This window comes from Cricetulus griseus, chromosome 3, assembly GCF_003668045.3.
Source record: "Cricetulus griseus strain 17A/GY chromosome 3, alternate assembly CriGri-PICRH-1.0, whole genome shotgun sequence".
NCBI lineage: Eukaryota > Metazoa > Chordata > Mammalia > Rodentia > Cricetidae > Cricetulus > Cricetulus griseus.
The window spans coordinates 135285582-135303288 of record NC_048596.1 but is presented as its reverse complement, the minus strand read 5'-3'; the positions used below and the strand labels follow the sequence as shown (position 1 = coordinate 135303288).

The window sequence follows — 17707 nt, the reverse complement described above, 5'->3', positions numbered from 1 at the left end:
TTGCGGGAGCACAAATATAAATTGTCTTCTGATAGACTAAACAACTAAGGGTCATAGAACTGAGTGAACTAAATTTGTGAAATATGTTTCAAAAGAGAATTGAGCAATAAAGATGTAAATGTAAAGTTACAAGGCAATATACACTGAACTCTGTGTAAACAGTATTCTGAGGTATTCACGTATTTTGTTTTTTACAATTTTGTTTTGTTTTTAGAATTCTATGCATGGGCATTGTATTTACATCATGTGTACCCTTCCCTCTACCCCCCAACTCTGCTGATGCTCCCCACACTCTCATAAAAACTCATCATAAGCTCCTCTACAATATTCATAGAGAATTAATACACTTAATATCAATACCTGATTTTGAATATTTAACCTATATGCCACTTACTTGTTTCTCTCTTTGGGAATATAGATTGAGATCCATGGAGGATGTATTCCTGAAGGCTCAGATGGTCAGGTCCCCTTCTGGCTTCTATGGTGGTTTGGAGTTAAGATCCATGTTGAATTGCAAGGGTTAGCTAGAAAGAAATCCGGAGAAACAGTGTATTTTGACTTATAATTTCAAGTAATATACCATGATTATGGAAGTGACAGGAAGTAGCATGAGGCAACCGATTTCATTGTATCCATGGCCAAGGAGGAGATAACTTTTTCATTTGTTTTCTGGAGAAAGAAAAAAAAACGGTATGGAATTGGGTTGTTTAAAAGTGGAAAGGGTTTGGTAGAAGTTTGGGGAAAGATAATCTCTGGTGGTCTAGAGGTTATGATACAAAGCTCTCACCATCTAAGCCCGGGTTTGATTCCCAGTCAGGGAAGCACTCTACTCTCTGCTGGGTGGTGGTGGTGCACACCTTTAATCCCAGCACTCAGGAGGCAAAGTCAGGCGGATCTCTGTGAGTACATGACCAGCCTGGTCAACAAGAGCTAGTTCCAGGACAGCCTCACAAGCCACAGAAAAACTTTGTCTCCCAAACACCCCCACCCAGAAAAATTTAGGGGGAGTAAAACAGTGATCAGAATGTATCTATGAAAACATGTTCTCAATATAAGAAGCAACAAATGCATTCATACTGTGTTTAGCCTGCTTCATTTAATGCAATCTAGGGTTTCCTGCCAAGAGGTTGTTCATACTGGCAATTAAGATGGGTCTTTGAATAACAACTAAGATAACCAAGAGAAGCTGTCACAGATATTTTCCCAAGAGCTTGCCTCCAAAGTGATTTCAGATTCTTTCAAGTTAACAGTTACCATTGAATCATCATAATGAGCATACAGCGTGTTCATTTTTTGATGTAGAAAGGATATTTTAGAAAGCACAATTCATTTCTCTTCATAAACTTCTGAAAAACAAAACACAGATTAAAGGCTTTGAGTGAGGCTTTAAATGATACCAGTGTAACCTAATAATAAAACACCATATACGTGACAGAACACTAGAGACAAATATGACTTAAGAATACAGAAAAGAGACTCGAAGGACAGTCCAACAGTTAAGAGCACTGTCAGCTCTTCCAGAGAACCCAAGTTTGATTCCCAGCACTGACGTGCTTGTTCACAAATGTCTACACATCCAGGTCCAGGATATTTCACACCATCTTCTGGCCTCTGAAGACACCAGACTGATATTCAAAGAAAAGCATGTAAGCAAGGTATGCATACACGTAAAATTAAAAGTTTTAAATAATACAAAAGATAATTTGTTTAAAAAAAAACATTGAAACAAAGGTGACTAAAGAAGAACAAGACTAAACAGAGGAACAAGGAATATACAAGTCACCAATATTCATTTGAGATTTAAAAGACAGTTACTATGTTATACTACACACATAGAAAAAAATGGACTGGAGCGATGGCTAGCGGTTAAGAGGTCCTGAGTTCAATCCCAGAAACTCCAGGGTGGCTCACAACCCTCTATAATGATATCTGCTGCCCTCTTCTGGACTGCAGACATACATGAAGGCAGAACTCAGATAAATACTTAAAAAAAAGAAATTGATGAAAATTAAGCAGTAATCTGAAAGGCAGAAGATATACATCACAAATCCAAGGCTGATTCATAATAAAATACTGACAAGTTAGTTAGAGAAAGGAATTTGCCAAACCAAAGTGACATCAGAAAAATATCACACTCATCATTATATCTTCAAAAGCTCCATTTTCCAGATTAAAAAATAAGCAGATGTGTAATCCATGTATGTTTCTAATGAACATTTGTGTCAGGGCTACTCTCATGTGTCTTAGGTGACAAAATAATATAGGGAATCCTGTATTTACCATGGCACATTGATCAAGCCCAAAACAAATCATAATACACCTCTATGAAAATGACAGGACATTGTGGATACAAAAACAACCTAAGGATCACAAAACCCTTCTTTATAAAATATAAAGAGTTGGACAATGGTGCAGTGCCTATGATCAAGTAAATGTTCAAATACAGGATTATACAAAACGTGTTCCAAATATAAATCAAAGCTAATATACTAAAGGAAAATGTGCCAGGCTTAGTGATATGCCTCTAGTTGCATCCCACTGTAGCCTAAATCAGAAAGATCACACCAGGTGATCAGATCACGTCTTAGGACCACTGATGTACACACATTCCTAAATGAATATATAGCATACACATAATTAAAAACTAATCAAAAAGAGAGAGAAAACATCCACAAACATAATTAGAAAAAACAAGTTAATTGAAGTATCAGTATATATGATAACATGATATTTGAATTGTATTTCGTAGGCAAAAATTAACAGCAGAAAAGGGAAATTCATCAGTTACACTTACCACAAAATCAACCAGATATGACAGTCTCTGTACACAGTGGAACTGCTGTAGATTGGGATCACCATTTCTGCAGAGTTTGATACCAGCAGCATCAGCACAATGAGGCATTGTATTTAAACAACTTAAAAATAAAATATTTAGCAACAAATATGTTTATAAAGAAAAGAAAGCATGGGAAAGAGGAGAGACAAGAAGGCAGAAAATAAGATAAAGGAAAGAAAGAAAATTAATAATTTTGGGCTATGTATACTTAAATCTAATTATATTTTGCAGAAAAATAAAATTAGGAGTAAACAAACTTTAAATTTCCCCAATTTCATTGATTATAAGGCTAAATATTGTTATGATGACATCAAATTCCTGGGGAGCTAGAGATTAAGTGAAGGTCCAGTTTACATCCCAGATATTTACTGTTTTTGTTACAATAAACAACCCAGGGCTGAAATTTCTATGCAAGTGCAAAGAGGGGTCTGTATATTCAAAACATTCCTGAAATTCGGAGAGATATGGAATCCTTGGCACATACTCCTTCATTTCAAAACATATGACAAGTTAATAGTGGATAGAACACTTTGATATTGTTTATAGGTAGACTTACAGATCAGTGAAATTAAATTTAGCATTCAAAATTAATCCTTATATTTCGAATCAGCTGATGTGTTGTTGGAGGACACCGAGCAGATAGATGAACTCATCCTGCCCTGCATACCTTCTGCAGACATACCTGTGGGATGCACATATTGATGGCTGTGCCTCTTCACATCCTCCCCTGTATTACTTCACTTCTCCCATATTCATCCTGTGATAGAATATAAATTGAAGTATTAACACCTAAAATATCAGCAACATAACAAACAAAAATGATAACACAAATATAAAATGAAAAACAACATTAAAGCTCAACCAACAGAGCAAAGAATGATCTTTCAATAGCTGATATGAATGTATTTTCTAAAACATATATTTATATGCATATATATATATATATATATATATATATATATATATATATCACAACTCTTAACTCTTAAGTTAAAAGAGAAATATCTTGATGAAATAAATGTTTAAATAGACATTTCTCCAGAGTAGTTAATAGGAATATCCTATTAGCATATTAAAACTTGTTAATACTTTCCATTCTTAGACAATTGCATATCAAAATACCCATGGAATGCACTTTACAATACAAGAAACATACTATTAATAAAAAGATATCAAAATACTGTATAAACTAATTTATGTGACACTGTCAAAAGAGTGAGTTGAGGAGGAAATAATAAAATTATTAATAACTACAACGTGCTTTGGTAATGGGACGTTTGAATAAGTGAGACTCACATAATTTTTATATTGCAATGAAAATTATTGGGGGGCATAAAAGGGTGTATTTGGTTTACACTTTCTTTTTTCCCAAGAGATTACTTTGTATTAGTTCAGATTAGAAACAATCTTGCTTCACATGTCAATCCCTTCTCCCTCTCCTTCCCCTCCTGCCAATCCCCCACCAGCTCCCCACCTTATCCCCCCTCTGTCCCCAGGTTCGGCCCTCCATGCAGGTTGCCGAAAGTCTGTCACATCATCCTGTGCAGGACCTAGGCCCTCCCGCATGTGTCCAGGCTGAGAGAATATTTTCCATGTGGGATGGGCTCCCAAATTCCCTTCCTACATACACAAGGGGTAAATACTGATCCTCTTCCAGGGGCCCCATAGAGTGCCAAGACTCCTTCATTGACATCCACATTCAGGGTTCTGGATCAGTTCCGGGCTGGCCTTCCAGACATCATACTGGGGTCCATGTGCTCTCCCTTGTTCAGGTCATCTGTTTCTTTGGGTTTCACCAGCTGGGTCCTCACCTCTTTGCTCTTCACTCCTCCTCTCTGCAACGGATTCCAGGAGTTCAGTCCAGTGTTTTGCTGTGGGTGTCTGCCTCTGCTTCCATCAGCCACTGGATGAGGGCTCTAGGATGTCATATAAAGCAGTCATCAGTCTCATTACAGGGGAAGGGCATTTAGGGTAGCCTCTCCACCACTGCCTAGATTGTCAGTTGGTGTCATCCTTGTAGATCTCTGGAAATCTCTCTGGTGCCACATCTCTCCTTGAACCTATAAAGGCACCCTCTGTTACTGGAACTCTCATCCTGCTCTCTCTCCTCTATTCTTCCCCTGACTCAAACTTCCAGCTCCGCCATTTCCTCCAATTACCCAGGCACAAAAAGACAAACATGGTATGTACTCACTCATATAGGAATTTTGGACATGGGGCAAAGGATTACCAGCCTACAATCCTCATCACCAAAGGAACTAGGAAAGAAGAAAGACTCTAAGAGAAGAAGGCATGGACCCCGGAGAAGGGGCAGGATGTCCTCAGCAATGAAAATAATTTGTATAATATTATATTGGACATTTACACAATTTTATAACATAAATAATAAGCCCAAAATCTCTAGAAACAGCAATGTGGATTTTCCTACAAAGTAATATTGGTAAAACAGTTTAACTCTCTTATGAATATATGAAAGCTCCCTGATTTCTGAAAGCAGTGGAGAAAGGGGATCTGACCCAATTACCTTGGAAAATGAATGGAGATTCCATCCCGAAATTGAAAAGTGAAGAGACAAGAAGGCAGAAAATAAGATAAAAGAAAAAATAAATTATTTTAGGCTATGTATACTTAAATCTGATTACATTTTGCAGAAAAATTAAAATAGGAATATACAAACTTTAAATTTCCGCAATTTCATTGATTATAAGGCTAAATATTGTTATGATGACATCAAATTCCTGGGGAGCTAGAGATTAAGTGAAGGTCCAGTTTAAATCCCAGATATTTACTGTTTTGTTGCAATAAACAACCCAGGGCTGAAATTTCTATGCAAGTGCAAAGAGGTGTCTGTATATTCAAAACACTCCTGAAATTCCAAAAGTTATGGAATCCTTGGAACATACTCCTTCATTTCAAAACATATGACAAGTTAATAGTGGATAGAACACTTTGATATTGTTTATAGGTAGACTTACAGATCAGTGAAATTAAATTTAGCATTCAAAATTAATCCTTATATTTCGAATCAGCTGATGTGTTGTTGGAGGACACCGAGCAGATAGATGAACTCATCCTGCCCTGCATAGCTTCTGCAGACATACCTGTGGGATGCACATACTTGATGGCTGTGCCTCTTCACATCCTCCCCTGTATTACTTCACTTCTCCCATATTCATCCTGTGATAGAATATAAATTGAAGTATTAACACCTAAAATATCAGCAACATAACAAACAAAAATGATAACACAAATATAAAATGAAAAACAACATTAAAGCTCAACCAACAGAGCAAAGAATGATCTTTCAATAGCTGATATGAATGTATTTTCTAAAACATATATATATGCATATATATATATACATATATATATCACAACTCTTAACTCTTAAGTTAAAAGAGAAATATCTTGATGAAATAAATGTTTAATTAGATATTTCTCCAGAGTAGTTAATAGGAATATCCTATTAGCATATTAAAACTTGTTAATCCTTTCCATTCTTAGACATTTGCATATCAAAATACCCATGGAATGCACTTTACAATACAAGAAACATACTATTAATAAAAAGATATCAAAATACTGTATAAACTAATTTATGTGACACTGTCAAAAGAGTGAGTTGATGAGGAAATAATAAAATTATTAATAACTACAACGTGCTTTGGTAATGGGACGTTTGAATATGTGAGACTCACATAATTTTTATATTGCAATGAAAATTATTGGGGGGCATAAAAGGGTGTATTTGGTTTACACTTTCTTTTTTCCCAAGAGATTACTTTGGATTAGTTCAGATTAGAAACAAGCTTGCTTCACATGTCAATCCCTTCTCCCTCTCCTTCCCCTCCTGCCAATCCCCCACCAGCTCCCCACCTTATCCCCCCTCTGTCCCCAGGTTCGGCCCTCCATGCAGGTTGCCGAAAGTCTGTCACATCATCCTGTGCAGGACCTAGGCCCTCCCGCATGTGTCCAGGCTGAGAGAATATTTTCCATGTGGGATGGGCTCCCAAATTCCCTTCCTACATACACAAGGGGTAAATACTGATCCTCTTCCAGGGGCCCCATAGAGTGCCAAGACTCCTTCATTGACATCCACATTCAGGGTTCTGGATCAGTTCCGGGCTGGCCTTCCAGACATCATACTGGGGTCCATGTGCTCTCCCTTGTTCAGGTCATCTGTTTCTTTGGGTTTCACCAGCTGGGTCCTCACCTCTTTGCTCTTCACTCCTCCTCTCTGCAACGGATTCCAGGAGTTCAGTCCAGTGTTTTGCTGTGGGTGTCTGCCTCTGCTTCCATCAGCCACTGGATGAGGGCTCTAGGATGTCATATAAAGCAGTCATCAGTCTCATTACAGGGGAAGGGCATTTAGGGTAGCCTCTCCACCACTGCCTAGATTGTCAGTTGGTGTCATCCTTGTAGATCTCTGGAAATCTCTCTGGTGCCACATCTCTCCTTGAACCTATAAAGGCACCCTCTGTTACTGGAACTCTCATCCTGCTCTCTCTCCTCTATTCTTCCCCTGACTCAAACTTCCAGCTCCGCCATTTCCTCCAATTACCCAGGCACAAAAAGACAAACATGGTATGTACTCACTCATATAGGAATTTTGGACATGGGGCAAAGGATTACCAGCCTACAATCCTCATCACCAAAGGAACTAGGAAAGAAGAAAGACTCTAAGAGAAGAAGGCATGGACCCCGGAGAAGGGGCAGGATGTCCTCAGCAATGAAAATAATTTGTATAATATTATATTGGACATTTACACAATTTTATAACATAAATAATAAGCCCAAAATCTCTAGAAACAGCAATGTGGATTTTCCTACAAAGTAATATTGGTAAAACAGTTTAACTCTCTTATGAATATATGAAAGCTCCCTGATTTCTGAAAGCAGTGGAGAAAGGGGATCTGACCCAATTACCTTGGAAAATGAATGGAGATTCCATCCCGAAATTGAAAAGTGAAGAGACAAGAAGGCAGAAAATAAGATAAAAGAAAAAATAAATTATTTTAGGCTATGTATACTTAAATCTGATTACATTTTGCAGAAAAATTAAAATAGGAATATACAAACTTTAAATTTCCGCAATTTCATTGATTATAAGGCTAAATATTGTTATGATGACATCAAATTCCTGGGGAGCTAGAGATTAAGTGAAGGTCCAGTTTAAATCCCAGATATTTACTGTTTTGTTGCAATAAACAACCCAGGGCTGAAATTTCTATGCAAGTGCAAAGAGGTGTCTGTATATTCAAAACACTCCTGAAATTCCAAAAGTTATGGAATCCTTGGAACATACTCCTTCATTTCAAAACATATGACAAGTTAATAGTGGATAGAACACTTTGATATTGTTTATAGGTAGACTTACAGATCAGTGAAATTAAATTTAGCATTCAAAATTAATCCTTATATTTCGAATCAGCTGATGTGTTGTTGGAGGACACCGAGCAGATAGATGAACTCATCCTGCCCTGCATAGCTTCTGCAGACATACCTGTGGGATGCACATACTTGATGGCTGTGCCTCTTCACATCCTCCCCTGTATTACTTCACTTCTCCCATATTCATCCTGTGATAGAATATAAATTGAAGTATTAACACCTAAAATATCAGCAACATAACAAACAAAAATGATAACACAAATATAAAATGAAAAACAACATTAAAGCTCAACCAACAGAGCAAAGAATGATCTTTCAATAGCTGATATGAATGTATTTTCTAAAACATATATATATGCATATATATATATATACATATATATATCACAACTCTTAACTCTTAAGTTAAAAGAGAAATATCTTGATGAAATAAATGTTTAATTAGATATTTCTCCAGAGTAGTTAATAGGAATATCCTATTAGCATATTAAAACTTGTTAATCCTTTCCATTCTTAGACATTTGCATATCAAAATACCCATGGAATGCACTTTACAATACAAGAAACATACTATTAATAAAAAGATATCAAAATACTGTATAAACTAATTTATGTGACACTGTCAAAAGAGTGAGTTGATGAGGAAATAATAAAATTATTAATAACTACAACGTGCTTTGGTAATGGGACGTTTGAATATGTGAGACTCACATAATTTTTATATTGCAATGAAAATTATTGGGGGGCATAAAAGGGTGTATTTGGTTTACACTTTCTTTTTTCCCAAGAGATTACTTTGGATTAGTTCAGATTAGAAACAAGCTTGCTTCACATGTCAATCCCTTCTCCCTCTCCTTCCCCTCCTGCCAATCCCCCACCAGCTCCCCACCTTATCCCCCCTCTGTCCCCAGCTTGGGCCCTCCATGCAGGTTCCCGAAAGTCTGTCACATCATCCTGTGCAGGACCTAGGCCCTCCCCCATGTGTCCAGGCTGAGAGAATATGTTCCATGTGGGATGGGCTCCCAAAGTCCCTTCCTACATACACAAGGGGTAAATACTGATCCTCTACCAGGGACCCAATAGAGTGCCAAGACCTCTTCATTGACATCCACATTCAGGGTTCTGGATCAGTTCCATGCTGGCCTTCCAGACATCAGACTTGGGTCCATGTGCTCTCCCTTGTTCAGGTCATCTGTTTCTGTGGGTTTCACCAGCTGGGTCCTCACCTCTTTGCTCTTCACTCCTCCTCTCTGCAACGGATTCCAGGAGTTCAGTCCAGTGTTTAGCTGTCGGTGTCTGCCTCTGCTTCCATCAGCCACTGGATGAGGGCTCTAGGATGTCATATAAAGCAGTCATCAGTCTCATTACAGGGGAAGGGCATTTAGGGTAGCCTCTCCACCACTGCCTAGATTGTCAGTTGGTGTCATCCTTGTAGATCTCTGGAAATCTCTCTAGTGCCAGATCTCTCCTTGAACCTATAAAGGCCCCCCTCTGTTATTGGAACTCTCATCCTGCTCTCTCTCCTCTATTCTTCCCCTGACTCAAACTTCCAGCTCCGCCATTTCCTCCTGTTACCCAAGCACAAAAAGACAAACATGGTATGTACTCACTCATGTAGGAATTTTGGACATGGAGCAAAGGATTACCAGCCTACAATCCTCATCACCAAAGGAACTAGGAAAGAAGAAAGACTCTAAGAGAAGAAGGCGTGGACCCCGGAGAAGGGGCAGGATGTCCTCAGCAATGAAAATAATTTGTATAATATTATATTGGACATTTACACAATTTTATAACATAAATAATAAGCCCAAAATCTCTAGAAACAGCAATGTGGATTTTCCTACAAAGTAATACTGGAAAACAGTTTAACTCTTTTATGAATATATGAAAGCTCCCTGATTTCTGAAAGCAGTGGAGAAAGGGGATCTGACCCAGTTACCATGGAAAATGACTGGAGATTCCACCCCGAAATTGAAAAGTGAAGAGACAAGAAGGCAGAAAATAAGATAAAAGAAAAAATAAATTATTTTAGGCTATGTATACTTAAATCTGTTTACATTTTGCAGGAAAAAATTAAAATAGGGGTATACAAACTTTAAATTTCCGCAATTTCATTAATTATAAGGCTAAATATTGTTATGATGACATCAAATTCCTGGGGAGCTAGAGATTAAGTGAAGGTCCAGTTTACATCCCAGATATTTACTGTTTTGTTGCAATAAACAACCCAGGGCTGAAATTTCTATGCAAGTGCAAAGAGGGGTCTGTATATTCAAAACACTCCTGAAATTCCAAAAGATATGGAATCCTTGGCACATACTCCTTCATTTCAAAACATATGACAAGTTAATAGTGGATAGAACACTTTGATATTGTTTATAGGTAGACTTACAGATCAGTGAAATTAAATTTAGCATTCAAAATTAATCCTTATATTTCGAATCCGTTGATGTGATGTTGGAGGACACCGAGCAGATAGATGAACTCATCCTGCCCTGCATACCTTCTGCAGACATACCTGTGGGATGGCACATACTTGCTAGCTGTGCCTCTTCACATCCTCCCCTGTATTACTTCACTTCTCCCATATTCATCCTGTGATAGAATATAAATTGAAGTATTAACACCTAAAATATCAGCAACATAACAAACAAAAATGATAACACAAATATAAAATGAAAAAGGACATTAAAGCTCAACCAACAGAGCAAAGAATGATCTTTCAATAGCTGATATGAATGTATTTTCTAAAACATATATTTATATGCATATATATACATATATATATATGTATATATATCACAACTCTTAACTCTTAAGTTAAAAGAGAAATATCTTGATGAAATAAATGTTTAAATAGACATTTCTCCAGAGTAGTTAATAGGAATATCCTATTAGCATATTAAAACTTGTTAACACTTTCCATTCTTAGACATTTGCATATCAAAATACCCATGGAATGCACTTTACAATACAAGAAACATACTATTAATAAAAAGATATCAAAATACTGTATAAACTAATTTATGTGACACTGTCAAAAGAGTGAGTTGAGGAGGAAATAATAAAATTATTAATAACTACAACGTGCTTTGGTAATGGGACGTTTGAATATGTGAGACTCACATAATTTTTATATTGCAATGAAAATTATTGGGGGGCATAAAAGGGTGTATTTGGTTTACACTTTCTTTTTTCCCAAGAGATTACTTTGGATTAGTTCAGATTAGAAACAAGCTTGCTTCACATGTCAATCCCTTCTCCCTCTCCTTCCCCTCCTGCCTATCCCCCACCAGCTCCCCACCTTATCCCCCCTCTGTCCCCAGGTTGGGCCCTCCAAGCAGGTTCCCGAAAGTCTGTCACATCATCCTGTGCAGGACCTACGCCCTCCCCCATGTGTCCAGGATGAGAGAATATGTTCCATGTGGGATGGGCTCCCAAAATCCCTTCCTACATACACAAGGGGTAAATACTGATCCTCTACCAGGGACCCAATAGAGTGCCAAGACCTCTTCATTGACATCCACATTCAGGGTTCTGGATCAGTTCCGTGCTGGCCTTCCAGACATCAGACTTGGGTCCATGTGCTCTCCCTTTTTCGGTCATCTGTTTCTGTGGGTTTCACCAGCTGGGTCCTCACCTCTTTGCTCTTCACTCCTCCTCTCTGCAACGGATTCCAGGAGTTCAGTCCAGTGTTTAGCTGTGGGTGTCTGCCTCTGCTTCCATCAGCCACTGGATGAGGGCTCTAGGATGTCATATAATGCAGTCATCAGTCTCATTACAGGGGAAGGGCATTTAGGGTAGCCTCTCCACCACTGCCTAGATTGTCAGTTGGTGTCATCCTTGTAGATCTCTGGAAATCTCTCTAGTGCCAGATCTCTCCTTGAACCTATAAAGGCGCCCCTCTGTTATTGGAACTCTCATCCTGTTCTCTCTCCTCTATTCTTCCCCTGACTCAAACTTCCAGCTCCGCCATTTCCTCCAATTACCCAGGCACAAAAAGACAAACATGGTATGTACTCACTCATGTAGGAATTGTGGACATGGAGCAAAGGATTACCAGCCTACAATCCTCATCACCAAAGGAACTAGGAAAGAAGAAAGACTCTAAGAGAAGAAGGCATGGACCCCGGAGAAGGGGCAGGATGTCCTCAGCAATGAAAATAATTTATATAATATTATTTTGGACATTTACACAATTTTATAACATAAATAATAAGCCCAAAATCTCTAGAAACAGCAATGTGGATTTTCCTACAAAGTAATATTGGAAAAGAGTTTAACTCTTTTATGAATATATGAAGGCTCCCTGATTTCTGAAGGCAGTGGAGAAAGGGGATCTGACCCAGTTACCTTGGAAAATGACTGGAGATTCCACCCGGAAATTGAAAAGTGAAGAGACAAGAAGGCAGAAAATAAGATAAAAGAAAAAATAAATTATTTTAGGCTATGTATACTTAAATCTGTTTACATTTTGCAGGAAAAAATTAAAATAGGGGTATACAAACTATAAATTTCCCCAATTTCATTGATTATAAGGCTAAATATTGTTATGATGACATCAAATTCCTGGGGAGCTAGAGATTAAGTGAAGGTCCAGTTTACATCCCAGATATTTACTGTTTTTGTTACAATAAAAAACCCAGGGCTGAAATTTCTATGCAAGTGCAAAGAGGTGACTGTATATTCAAAACACTCCTGAAATTCCAAAAGATATGGAATCCTTGGCACATACTCCTTCATTTCGAAACATATGACAAGTTAATAGTGGATAGAACACTTTGATATTGTTTATAGGTAGACTTACAGATCAGTGAAATTAAATTTAGCATTCAAAAGTAATCCTTATATTTCGAATCAGCTGATGTGATGTTGGAGGACACCGAGCAGATAGATGAACTCATCCTGCCCTGCATACCTTCTGCAGACATACCTGTGGGATGGCACATACTTGCTAGCTGTACCTCTTCACATCCTCCCCTGTATTACTTCACTTCTCCCATATTCATCCTGTGATAGAATATAAATTGAAGTATTAACACCTAAAATATCAGCAACATAACAAACAAAAAGGATAACACAAATATAAAATGAAAAAGGACATTAAAGCTCAACCAACAGAGAAAAGAATGATCTTTCAATAGCTGATATGAATGTATTTTCTAAAACATATATTTATATGCATATATATATATCTATATATATATATCACAACTCTTAACTCTTAAGTTAAAAGAGAAATATCTTGATGAAATAAGTGTTTAAATAGATATTTCTCCAGAGTAGTTAATAGGAATATCCTATTAGCATATTAAAACTTGTTAATACTTTCCATTCTTAGACAATTGCATATCAAAATACCCATGGAATGCACTTTACAATACAAGAAACATACTATTAATAAAAAGATATCAAAATACTGTATAAACTAATTTATGTGACAATGTCAAAAGAGTGAGTTGAGGAGGTAATAATAAAATTATTAATAACTACAACGTGCTTTGGCAATGGGACGTTTGAATATGTGAGACTCACATAATTTTTATATTGCAATGAAAATTATTGTTGGGCATAAAAGGGTGTATATGGTTTCACTTTCTTTTTTCCCAAGAGATTACTTTGGATTAGTTCAGATTAGAAACAAGCTTGCTTCACATGTCAATCCCTTCTCCCTCTCCTTTCCCTCCTGCCAATCCCCCACCAGCTCCCCACCTTATCCCCCCTCTGTCCCCAGGTAGGGCCCTCCATGCAGGTTCCCGAAAGTCTGTCACATCATCCTGTGCAGGACCTAGGCCCTCCCGCATGTGTCCAGGCTGAGAGAATATGTTCCATGTGGGATGGGCTCCCAAAGTCCCTTCCTACATACATAAGGGGTAAATACTGATCCTCTTCCAGGGGCCCCATAGAGTGCCAAGACTCCTTCATTGACATCCACATTCAGGGTTCTGGATCAGTTCGGTGCTGGCCTTCCAGACATCATACTGGGGTCCATGTGCTCTCCCTTGTTCAGGTCATCTGTTTCTGTGGGTTTCACCAGCTGGACCCTCACCTCTTTGCTCTTCACTCCTCCTCTCTGCAACGGATTCCAGGAGTTCAGTCCAGTGTTTAGCTGTGGGTGTCTGCCTCTGCTTCCATCAGCCACTGGATGAGGGCTCTAGGATGTCATATAAAGCAGTCATCAGTCTCATTACAGGGGAAGGGCATTTAGGGTAGCCTCTCCACCACTGCCTAGATTGTCAGTTGGTGTCATCCTTGTAGATCTCTGGAAATCTCTCTGGTGCCACATCTCTCCTTGAACCTATAAAGGCACCCCTCTGTTACTGGAACTCTCATCCTGCTCTCTCTCCTCTATTCTTCCCCTGACTCAAACTTCCAGCTCCGCCATTTCCTCCAATTACCCAGGCACAAAAAGACAAACATGGTATGTACTCACTCATGTAGGAATTGTGGACATGGAGCAAAGGATTACCAGCCTACAATCCTCATCACCAAAGGAACTAGGAAAGAAGAAAGACTCTAAGAGAAGAAGGCATGGACCCCGGAGAAGGGGCAGGATGTCCTCAGCAATGAAAATAATTTATATAATATTATTTTGGACATTTACACAATTTTATAACATAAATAATAAGCCCAAAATCTCTAGAAACAGCAATGTGGATTTTCCTACAAAGTAATATTGGAAAAGAGTTTAACTCTTTTATGAATATATGAAGGCTCCCTGATTTCTGAAGGCAGTGGAGAAAGGGGATCTGACCCAGTTACCTTGGAAAATGACTGGAGATTCCACCCGGAAATTGAAAAGTGAAGAGACAAGAAGGCAGAAAATAAGATAAAAGAAAAAATAAATTATTTTAGGCTATGTATACTTAAATCTGTTTACATTTTGCAGGAAAAAATTAAAATAGGGGTATACAAACTATAAATTTCCCCAATTTCATTGATTATAAGGCTAAATATTGTTATGATGACATCAAATTCCTGGGGAGCTAGAGATTAAGTGAAGGTCCAGTTTACATCCCAGATATTTACTGTTTTTGTTACAATAAAAAACCCAGGGCTGAAATTTCTATGCAAGTGCAAAGAGGTGACTGTATATTCAAAACACTCCTGAAATTCCAAAAGATATGGAATCCTTGGCACATACTCCTTCATTTCGAAACATATGACAAGTTAATAGTGGATAGAACACTTTGATATTGTTTATAGGTAGACTTACAGATCAGTGAAATTAAATTTAGCATTCAAAAGTAATCCTTATATTTCGAATCAGCTGATGTGATGTTGGAGGACACCGAGCAGATAGATGAACTCATCCTGCCCTGCATACCTTCTGCAGACATACCTGTGGGATGGCACATACTTGCTAGCTGTACCTCTTCACATCCTCCCCTGTATTACTTCACTTCTCCCATATTCATCCTGTGATAGAATATAAATTGAAGTATTAACACCTAAAATATCAGCAACATAACAAACAAAAAGGATAACACAAATATAAAATTAAAAAGGACATTAAAGCTCAACCAACAGAGAAAAGAATGATCTTTCAATAGCTGATATGAATGTATTTTCTAAAACATATATTTATATGCATATATATATATCTATATATATATATCACAACTCTTAACTCTTAAGTTAAAAGAGAAATATCTTGATGAAATAAATGTTTAAATAGATATTTCTCCAGAGTAGTTAATAGGAATATCCTATTAGCATATTAAAACTTGTTAATACTTTCCATTCTTAGACAATTGCATATCAAAATACCCATGGAATGCACTTTACAATACAAGAAACATACTATTAATAAAAAGATATCAAAATACTGTATAAACTAATTTATGTGACAATGTCAAAAGAGTGAGTTGAGGAGGTAATAATAAAATTATTAATAACTACAACGTGCTTTGGCAATGGGACGTTTGAATATGTGAGACTCACATAATTTTTATATTGCAATGAAAATTATTGTTGGGCATAAAAGGGTGTATATGGTTTCACTTTCTTTTTTCCCAAGAGATTACTTTGGATTAGTTCAGATTAGAAACAAGCTTGCTTCACATGTCAATCCCTTCTCCCTCTCCTTCCCCTCCTGCCAATCCCCCACCAGCTCCCCACCTTATCCCCCCTCTGTCCCCAGGTAGGGCCCTCCATGCAGGTTCCCGAAAGTCTGTCACATCATCCTGTGCAGGACCTAGGCCCTCCCGCATGTGTCCAGGCTGAGAGAATATGTTCCATGTGGGATGGGCTCCCAAAGTCCCTTCCTACATACATAAGGGGTAAATACTGATCCTCTTCCAGGGGCCCCATAGAGTGCCAAGACTCCTTCATTGACATCCACATTCAGGGTTCTGGATCAGTTCGGTGCTGGCCTTCCAGACATCATACTGGGGTCCATGTGCTCTCCCTTGTTCAGGTCATCTGTTTCTGTGGGTTTCACCAGCTGGACCCTCACCTCTTTGCTCTTCACTCCTCCTCTCTGCAACGGATTCCAGGAGTTCAGTCCAGTGTTTAGCTGTGGGTGTCTGCCTCTGCTTCCATCAGCCACTGGATGAGGGCTCTAGGATGTCATATAAAGCAGTCATCAGTCTCATTACAGGGGAAGGGCATTTAGGGTAGCCTCTCCACCACTGCCTAGATTGTCAGTTGGTGTCATCCTTGTAGATCTCTGGAAATCTCTCTGGTGCCACATCTCTCCTTGAACCTATAAAGGCACCCCTCTGTTACTGGAACTCTCATCCTGCTCTCTCTCCTCTATTCTTCCCCTGACTCAAACTTCCAGCTCCGCCATTTCCTCCAATTACCCAGGCACAAAAAGACAAACATGGTATGTACTCACTCATGTAGGAATTGTGGACATGGAGCAAAGGATTACCAGCCTACAATCCTCATCACCAAAGGAACTAGGAAAGAAGAAAGACTCTAAGAGTAGAAGGCATGGACCCCGGAGAAGGGGCAGGATGTCCTCAGCAATGAAAATAATTTATATAATATTATTTTGGACATTTACACAATTTTATAACATAAATAATAAGCCCAAAATCTCTAGAAACAGCAATGTGGATTTTCCTACAAAGTAATATTGGAAAAGAGTTTAACTCTTTTATGAATATATGAAGGCTCCCTGATTTCTGAAGGCAGTGGAGAAAGGGGATCTGACCCAGTTACCTTGGAAAATGACTGGAGATTCCACCCGGAAATTGAAAAGTGAAGAGACAAGAAGGCAGAAAATAAGATAAAAGAAAAAATAAATTATTTTAGGCTATGTATACTTAAATCTGTTTACATTTTGCAGGAAAAAATTAAAATAGGGGTATACAAACTATAAATTTCCCCAATTTCATTGATTATAAGGCTAAATATTGTTATGATGACATCAAATTCCTGGGGAGCTAGAGATTAAGTGAAGGTCCAGTTTACATCCCAGATATTTACTGTTTTTGTTACAATAAAAAACCCAGGCCTGAAATTTCTATG

At 38.0% G+C, this 17707-nt stretch overlaps 5 long non-coding RNA genes across 5 annotated transcripts in view; all 5 read right to left on the bottom strand.

Annotated features, from left to right (window-relative positions):
• Positions 1–7104, bottom strand: part of LOC103158847 — a 53270-nt gene extending 46166 nt beyond the window's left edge. Inside the window, exons 1-5 of the long non-coding RNA XR_004769168.1 lie at positions 7050–7104; positions 3519–3593; positions 2795–2861; positions 1255–1346; positions 395–524 (exon numbers count right to left, since the gene is read on the bottom strand). This is a non-coding gene — a long non-coding RNA (uncharacterized LOC103158847). The remainder of the gene's footprint in view (positions 1–394; positions 525–1254; positions 1347–2794; positions 2862–3518; positions 3594–7049) is intronic.
• Positions 7105–7235: 131 nt separating this feature from the next.
• On the bottom strand, positions 7236–9432 carry LOC113834852. Its single transcript, XR_004769160.1, has 3 exons — positions 9271–9432; positions 7763–8415; positions 7236–7496 (listed from the first exon to the last, which is right to left on the bottom strand). It is a non-coding gene; the product is annotated as an uncharacterized LOC113834852 (long non-coding RNA).
• A 90-nt stretch (positions 9433–9522) lies between these two features.
• LOC118238575 lies at positions 9523–11925 on the bottom strand. The gene is made up of 3 exons (XR_004769159.1): positions 11868–11925; positions 9838–10822; positions 9523–9558 (listed from the first exon to the last, which is right to left on the bottom strand). It is a non-coding gene; the product is annotated as an uncharacterized LOC118238575 (long non-coding RNA).
• A 355-nt stretch (positions 11926–12280) lies between these two features.
• On the bottom strand, positions 12281–14324 carry LOC113834853. Its single transcript, XR_003483799.2, has 4 exons — positions 14277–14324; positions 13161–13237; positions 12581–12592; positions 12281–12315 (listed from the first exon to the last, which is right to left on the bottom strand). It is a non-coding gene; the product is annotated as an uncharacterized LOC113834853 (long non-coding RNA).
• Positions 14325–14689: 365 nt separating this feature from the next.
• Positions 14690–17707, bottom strand: part of LOC113834854 — a 4431-nt gene continuing 1413 nt past the window's right edge. Inside the window, exons 2-4 of the long non-coding RNA XR_004768878.1 lie at positions 15570–15646; positions 14990–15001; positions 14690–14724 (exon numbers count right to left, since the gene is read on the bottom strand). This is a non-coding gene — a long non-coding RNA (uncharacterized LOC113834854). The remainder of the gene's footprint in view (positions 14725–14989; positions 15002–15569; positions 15647–17707) is intronic.